This window comes from Brachypodium distachyon, chromosome 2, assembly GCF_000005505.3.
Source record: "Brachypodium distachyon strain Bd21 chromosome 2, Brachypodium_distachyon_v3.0, whole genome shotgun sequence".
NCBI classification, from domain to species: domain Eukaryota; kingdom Viridiplantae; phylum Streptophyta; class Magnoliopsida; order Poales; family Poaceae; genus Brachypodium; species Brachypodium distachyon.
The window spans coordinates 29,633,988-29,641,696 of NC_016132.3; positions in this window are offsets into that span (position 1 = coordinate 29,633,988).

The window sequence follows — 7,709 nt, forward strand, 5'->3', positions numbered from 1 at the left end:
GCCATCGAGAGAGAGCGGCGAGAACTCTCCCGGCTGCGCGAGGAGACGCGCCTCACCGAAGAGGAGGCGCGGCTGGCCCGGCAAGCCCTGGAGGCTGCTCGGGAGCCGGTAGTCCCGGAGACCCAGCTCCGTCGGCAACTGGAGGTCCAGCGCACGGAGCTCCAAGGTAGGCTGGACACAATGGCGGCAACCCTAGAAGCTTCCCGAAAGGAACATGCGGAGGTGCTCGCGACGGCCCAGGCGCGGCTGGACGAGAAGAGCGAGTTGATCGCCAACTACCGCGGCGAGATCGAAGGCCTCCGCGTCCTGCTGGAGGTGCAGGTCAAGGCCGCCGAGGGCGCGGCGAGAGCGGCGACTCAGCACGAGGCCGAGCTCAACTCGGTTAAAGGCAAAGCGGCCGGGCTTGAGGACGAGTTGGCCGCCGTCCGGAAAGAGCTCGCCAAGGCCGGCGAGGCGACCGCGGCCCAGGCTTTGGAGCTTGCGAAGCTGGAGGGCCGCGTCAGCAAGGCTAAGAAGGCCGCGCATGACGCCCGACTCCATCACAGCACGCTGATCGGGCAGCGGCAGCTCGAGACGGAGAAGCTGGCGAAGATCGCCGGGTCGCTGCGCGACTTGCTGCCCAAGTTCGAGCTGCAGGCGGCGGAGGTGGACGGCACGGACATCACGACGCTGATCCCCTTCTTCTCCGACTTGTTGGGGAAGCTCGGGGCGCTCGACGTCTGGATCGCCAAGTATGGCGCCAACGAAGTCGCCAACTGCGCCCGGGAGGTTGCCGGGACAATCCTCCCGCGGATTCATCTCCGGGACCCGAAATTTCCCTTCGAGTCCCTGCTGGACGCTTGGTCCGACAGCGAGGACGAGCCCACGCACACGCAGGCAGTGCGCGAGTTCGTCGACGAGGTCGTCGAGCGGATGCAGATGAAGCGGGAGCCTGAACCCCCCGTCGACCCCCCGGCCGAAGACGACGACAGCTAGCTGCCGCGGCCCCTGTCTATACTCGTTGCTTCCCCTGTACCTCTTTCTTGTTTGCTTTACCTGCAAGTATGGCGCTTAGCGCCGTTTGGACAATGATCTTTTGGTTAGTCCATGTAATCACTCAACACCTAGTCAATCAAGCTCGTTAGTTTGCTCAATTTTTGTCCTTTATTCCTGAGGCTGCTTCGCGAGGTGGTTCCCATAGCCTGTGCATGTCTTGCCTTGTGTTGCGGGGGGACTCGCGCACGCCTCACCCTTGACCAGAGCAGGGACCCGGGACGGACCCGCGGTGCCGACCTGGGGCCAAGCGGTAGCGGGGAGCCACTCCGCTTGCGGGGTAACCACCCCGAGTCGTGCCCTCCCGGAGCGGACACGGGAGCCACACGGGGAGCGCACTCCCCCCGCAAGCGTCCCTTGTAACACTCCGGCTACGCGCGGGATCCGGGGCCGCACCCAGCGGGGCAGTGCTCAGTTTCGTTCAGCTCTTAGCAAATTCAGCGTTCATGTTCAGATACTTAGCTTTTCCGTTTGGTCCAACGTTCCGCGATGCTCTGCGGTAGAGTGCAGACGGGGCGCCACCTTGGCAGGAAACCATCCGGGGTACCTGTTCAGGGGAAACGATCTCGGAGGGATGCGGCAGGAACGCGAGGGCAGGATCGCCGCCGGTGGCAACCGCCGCCGACGATGCTACCACCACGCTCACTCGGCCACCCTCGCCCTCAGGGGCGGACCCTGGCCTCCAGGGACGAACCCTGGCTTAGGAGGGCTCCGCTCCGGGAGCAGCCGCGAGACGGCTATAACGTCCTCGGCGCCGGCTTCGCCACACCCCGAACGGCGGGTACGGGTGACGAGGAAGTTATAGCCTTCCAGCGACAGCCCCTGCAACTGGGGAGACCTGGGTTTTCTCTAGGGGACTCGCCCCAAGGGATGCGACGACCCTTGTTACCCGGGAGCTAAACTGCTCGAGGGCCGCGGCAGGGACGCGGTGATGGGCCGGAACGAGCGACGAGCGCCGGCACCGGCGCCATCACAGCGTCCTCGCAACGACCCGCGCCCGAAGAAGACTCTCTCAAAGGGAATGCGGCCGGGTCTCTGTGGTAGTGCACCCGCCGGCACAAGGCACGGACGGCACGCACTACCGTAGAGTCTCTGCGGTCGACCCTGCTCCTTGCAGAGGTGTCCTACGGAGGGGGTGACAAGGGCGCTGTGGCAATGCACCCCGTCGGCGCCGGACGCGGACGGGACGCACGGCCACAGTGCCTCTGCGGCGACCCTCGCCCCGGAACCGCCCCTTTGAGGAAGCGCAGCAGGGGCACAACGGTAGTGCACCGGTCGGCGCGGGACGCCGACGGCACGCACGACCCCCGTGCCTCTGCGGCGCCCCTCGGGGTGGGCTCGATGGGGTGGTGCGGCAGGGGCGGGACGGCGGCGCATCCGCCGGCGCCTCCGTCGCACCACCTGCTTTCACGGCCCCGAACCCGGCTTCACTCTGAGCAATTCCATGGTTGGGGCGCACCTTTTATAGGCACGGGGGGGGGGGGGGGGGGGGGGCTTGCCACCGCGCACGACGGATCCACGCGGCACCGTGGCGCCTTTTCCCCAAACGCGGCGCCGTTTCCGCCGCCATGCTTACCGGGTAACCACGGCACACGCGGCGGCCAGCCGACAACCCAGAAGCCTCGGAGTGCGGTGAACCCCTTGTGTTGCGGTCCTCCCGCACCACAAGGCACCGGTGTATGGTGCGTCCCGTGGGCAGCTCACGGGCACCACAATGTACAAGATTCCTCCCTTTCCTGCAGGTTAGACTCTTACCAGATCCGAGGTGCTGAAATTTTTTCGAAATATGAAAACAAGTAGCATAGGTAAATCAGATAAAAAAAAACAAGCGAATGAACAAGGCAAGAACAAAGCTCAGTGGTGAAACACCTATCTTTATTCACAGTTAACTAGCGGTTTACACACGGGGGTTGCCCGGTTACACTAGTTCGAGAGGTATGCATTAGAGGCATCACCTGAGGGCCGGGCTCCACCGCTTCACGGGTAGAACTTGCGCAAGTGTTCAATATTCCAGCTATTGGGCACCGGCAGGCCGTCTTCGATTTCCAGGCGGACAGCCCCCGGCCTGGTCACCTGCACTACCCGGAAGGGGCCCTCCCATTTCGGAGTCAACTTGTTCCCGGCCTTCGTTCCTTGTATCCGACGCAGGACAAGGTCTCCGTTCTCGAGCCCCCGGGGACGGACTCGTCTGTCGTGATAACGACGGAGTCCCTGCTGGTAGCGCGCGGCTCGCACAGCAGCCTGGCACCGAAGCTCTTCGATGAAGTTTAGATCGTCGACACTTTGCTCGTGTTGGCTGGCGTAGCCATACGCGCGTACTCGGGGAGATCCGTACTTGAGCTCGAGGGGCAGCACCGCTTCTGCCCCGTAGACAAGGGCGAAAGGAGTTTCGCCCGTTGCCCGACTAGGTGTGGTCTGGACGGACCACAGCACGGGCTGGAGTTCTTCGATCCAGTGCTTCCCGTGGCCTTTGAGCTTGCCAAAGGTTCTCGTCTTGAGCCCCCGCAGAACCTCTGTGTTTGCTCGCGAAGCGCAACTTAGTGCCCATGTCTTCGCAGTAGGCGCGAAACGCTGCGCTCGTGAATTGCGTGCCGTTATCGGTGATGATGCTGTTGGGAACCCCGAACCGGCACACAATGCCCTTAAGGAACTTGATGGCCGCCTGGGCGGTCACCTTGCGCACTGGTTCCACCTCCACCCATTTGGAGAACTTGTCGACGGCCACAAACAAGTATTCGTAACCGCCAACCGCCCTTGGTAGCTTGCCGACGATGTCTAGTCCCCAGACCGCGAACGGCCATGAGGACGGGATGGCATGCAGGGCCTGGGCTGGTTGGTTGCTCTTCTTCGAGTGGAACTGGCACGCTTCGCACGTCCTCACCATCCGCTCTGCTTCGGCCAGGGCCGTGGGCCAGTAAAAACCATGCCAGAAAGCCTTGCCGGCTAAAGCCCGGGAGGCCACATGTTGTGAACATGTGCCTCGATGTATGTCCTCCAACAGTGCACGCCCTTCCTCCTGCGGCACGCAGAGGTGTTTTACACCATTCGCACGCCTGCGGTAGACGCTGCCGTCTATCATGGTGTACATCTTGGCTCGCCGCGCTACGCGCTCCACGGCGTCGTCATCCTCCAGGAGGGCCTCCCATTTCAGATAGCGGGCGATCTCTTCCGCCCAGGGAGGAATTTCTCTGCCCGTGCATGCCGCCATATCAGCGGCATGGACCCCTGCTGCTGTAGGGGTTCCCTCGGTTGCCGAAGGGGCGTCCACGGCAGCCGTCTGGGGGGTGACCGAAGGAGCCAGTTGCTTCTGACAGAACACCCCGGCCGGAGGCTTCCGGCGCTCTGCTGCCATCTTGGCCAGCTCATCAGCAGCGAAGTTGTCCTTCCGCTTGACGTGTTCGAAGCGCAAACCCTTGAACTTCCGTTCCAGCTTGCGGACCTCTTCCACGTACGGCGCCATTTGCGGGCAATCGTAGTCCTTGTTCACCTGGTTGATCACAAGCTGGGAATCACCACGAACAACCAGGCGCTTAATGTCGAGGGCGACCGCTGCCCGCAGCCCGGCAAGCAGGCCCTCGTACTCCGCCGTGTTGTTGGTGGAGTTAGCGAAGTCGAGTTGGACGGCGAACCGCAGCTGGTCCCCTGTGGGTGACTCGATGACGACCCCGGCTCCCGCTCCCTGGAGACTGAACGCACCGTCGAAGTAGAGGACCCAGGGGCCCTCGTCCAGCTTGCCGGGAAGGCCGGTCTCCGACTCACTTTCTTCTACGCCCGTGGACGTCCACTCCGCGACGAAGTCCGCCAGGGCCGTGCTCTTGATGCTTTTGGAGTTGGCGAAGTGGAGGTCGAACTCCGACAGCTCCATCCTCCATTCGGCCACCCTCCCGGTGGCTTCACGGTTGGTGAGGGTCTTCCCGAGGCAGAACCCGGACACCACCGTGACGCGGTGCGCCTGGAAGTAGTGGCGCAACTTGCGGGACGCAAGGAGAATCCCCAGAAGGAGCTTCTGTACTTGCGGGTATCTTGCCCGCGCGTCGCGCAACACCGTACTGACGAAGTACACCGGTCGCTGCACCAACCGCTTCCGCGGCGCCGAGATTGCCGGCTCTGGGGTGGTCCCTGGGCTTGTGGTGGTTGCCGGAGGCTGCTCAGCCACCTGCCCCGCAGCCCCAAACCCCGGGACGTCTTCCTCCCTCTCGGCAACCAGCACCGAGCTGACCACCTGGTCAGTCGCCGCTAGGTAGAGTAGCAGCGGCTCGCCCAACTTGGGGGCGACGAGGATGGGCGGTGACCTCAGGTATCGCTTGAGTTCCTGGAGCGCCGCCTCGGCCTCGACAGTCCAGTCGACTGGACCCTTCTTCTTCATTACCCGGAAGAAAGGCAGGGCACGCTCGCCCAGCCTGGAGATGAAGCGTCCAAGCGCGGCAACGCAGCCGTTGAGGCGCTGGACATCTTTCACCTTGCGGGGGGCCTCCATCTTCTCGATGGCTTCTATTTTGGTTGGGTTGCCTGTATCCCCCGGTGTGAAACCAAGAAACCCAGAAGCTGCCCGGAGTTGACACCGAAGGTGCACTTATCCGGGTTCAGTCTGAGCTTGATCTTGCGGAGGTTGTCAAATGTCTCCCGCAGGTCATCAATCAGGGAGTCCCTACGCTTTGATTTGATGATGATGTCATCCATGTAGGCCTCCGCGTTGCGGCCTAGCTGGGGCCCCAAACATTCTCGCAGGGCGCGCTGAAATGTGGAGCCCACATTCTTCAACCCGAAAGGCATACATGTATAGCAGTAGCAGCCAATCGGGGTGATAAACGTTGTCTTTTCCTCATCCTCGACCGCCATCTTGATTTGATGGTAGCCGGAGAAAGCATCCAAAAAACTCAACAGGTCACAACCAGCAGTAGAATCAACTATCTGGTCGATACGGGGTACAAGGAAGGGATCCTTGGGGCATGCAAGATTAAGATCGGTAAAATCCACGCACATGCGGAGCTTATTCCCCGCTTTGGGCACCACTACAGGGTTAGCCAGCCAAGTGGGGTATAAAACTTCCCTGATCGCCCCGGCAGCCCTGAGCTTGCCCACCTCTTGCTTGATGAAATCTTTCCGCTCTTGTGCCTGCCGCCAGATCTTCTGCTTGACGGGGTGCGCGTCCGGACGCACCGCGAGCCGATGCTCAATCACCTCCCTGGGGACTCCGGGAAGGTCCGACGGTTCCCAGGCGAACACGTCGGCATTTTCCCGGAGGAAGGTGACAAGGGCGCACCGACGGTAACGGTGCGCTCCTTGTCACCGGCTTGGAGGGGCAACTTCTTCACTTTGGCGGCCTCCTCCCGGAGCCCTCGCCCCTTGCCGGGACGCGCGCTCGAGCCCGCACCTCCTCCGGCCAGCCCTTGCAGGGTGGCGCGGGCCTTCTTTGTTGCCGGGGTGTCACCCGGCAGGGCGTCGTCCTCGACAACACCTTCGTCGCCGGCGTCAGCTGCAGCAGCGGCCCGGATGACCTCGCCAACGCACCAAGCAGCGTCTTTGAGATCGCACCCGATGGAGAGGACTCCGTAAACGGACGGGATCTTCATCACGCCGTGGGCGCAATGTGTAGCCGCCATAAACTTGATCAGCGCCGGACGGCCAAGGATCCCGTTGTAGGGCAACGGGGTATGCGCCACATCAAACACTATGTGCTCGGTCCTGAAGGCTTCCCGGGACCCAAAGGTGACCGGCAGTGTGATGCGTCCCAGCGGGCGCACGATCCCGGGGTTCACCCCCCGGAACGGTTCGGTGGGCTTCAGCTGCTCCATCGGCAGCTGGAGCTTTTCCACCAGCCTGGCGGACAGGAGGTTAAGCCCCGCTCCGTTGTCCCCCAGGACCTTGGTCACCGTCATATTGCTAATGATCGGCGAGACGACGAAGGGTATTACTCCGGAACCCAATTGTCGCACCGGGTGGTCGTCGGCGTTGAAGGTGATCGGCACGTGCGACCACCTCAGCGGCTGTTGCGGCTCCGCATCCGGCAACAGCGCGCACACGTCGCGGGTGAGGCGCTTCACCGCGGCGTGGGATGGGAGAGCGTAAGATCCCCCATGGATACAGGCGATGCCACGAGGCTCCTGGAAGCCCGGCTCGTAGCCGCCGGAATGGTCGGACTCGCGTTGCTCCTCGGCGCGCACCCTGTCGCGCCCGCGAGGAGGGCGTTCCCGCACAGCGAGGGGCTGGCTGCGCCCTCCTTGGGATTCGACCCTGCCGGCACCCCCGCCGGCCGGCCTCGGACCCGCCCCGGGGTCGTTCGGGCAATCTCGGGAGAGATGCCCGATGTCGCCACAATTGAGGCAGGCGTCGGCGGCGCAGCGCTCCTCGTGGCGCTGCTCCCGCCGCTGCTTGATCCCTTGCAGGACGTGGCAACTCTGCGCGTCGTGGGTGGAGTTGTTGTGGATAGGACAGCGGGACGTGTCGCCCTGCTTCCCGCCAGATTCTCCCCTCGGCGAGGCCTTTTTCGTGGGCCTCGTGGCCGGAGCCCCCGAGTCCGCAGCGAGGACTTGCTTCCCACTGCGCTTACGGGAACCCTTCTTCTGCGAGCCCTCGCCCGGGCTCGCGGCAGCTTGGGCTGCCAGCTCGGGCGCTAGGCGCCCCTCCTCGGCCATGGCGCACTTGTGCGCCAAGGCGTACAAGTCCTGCGTCGTCCG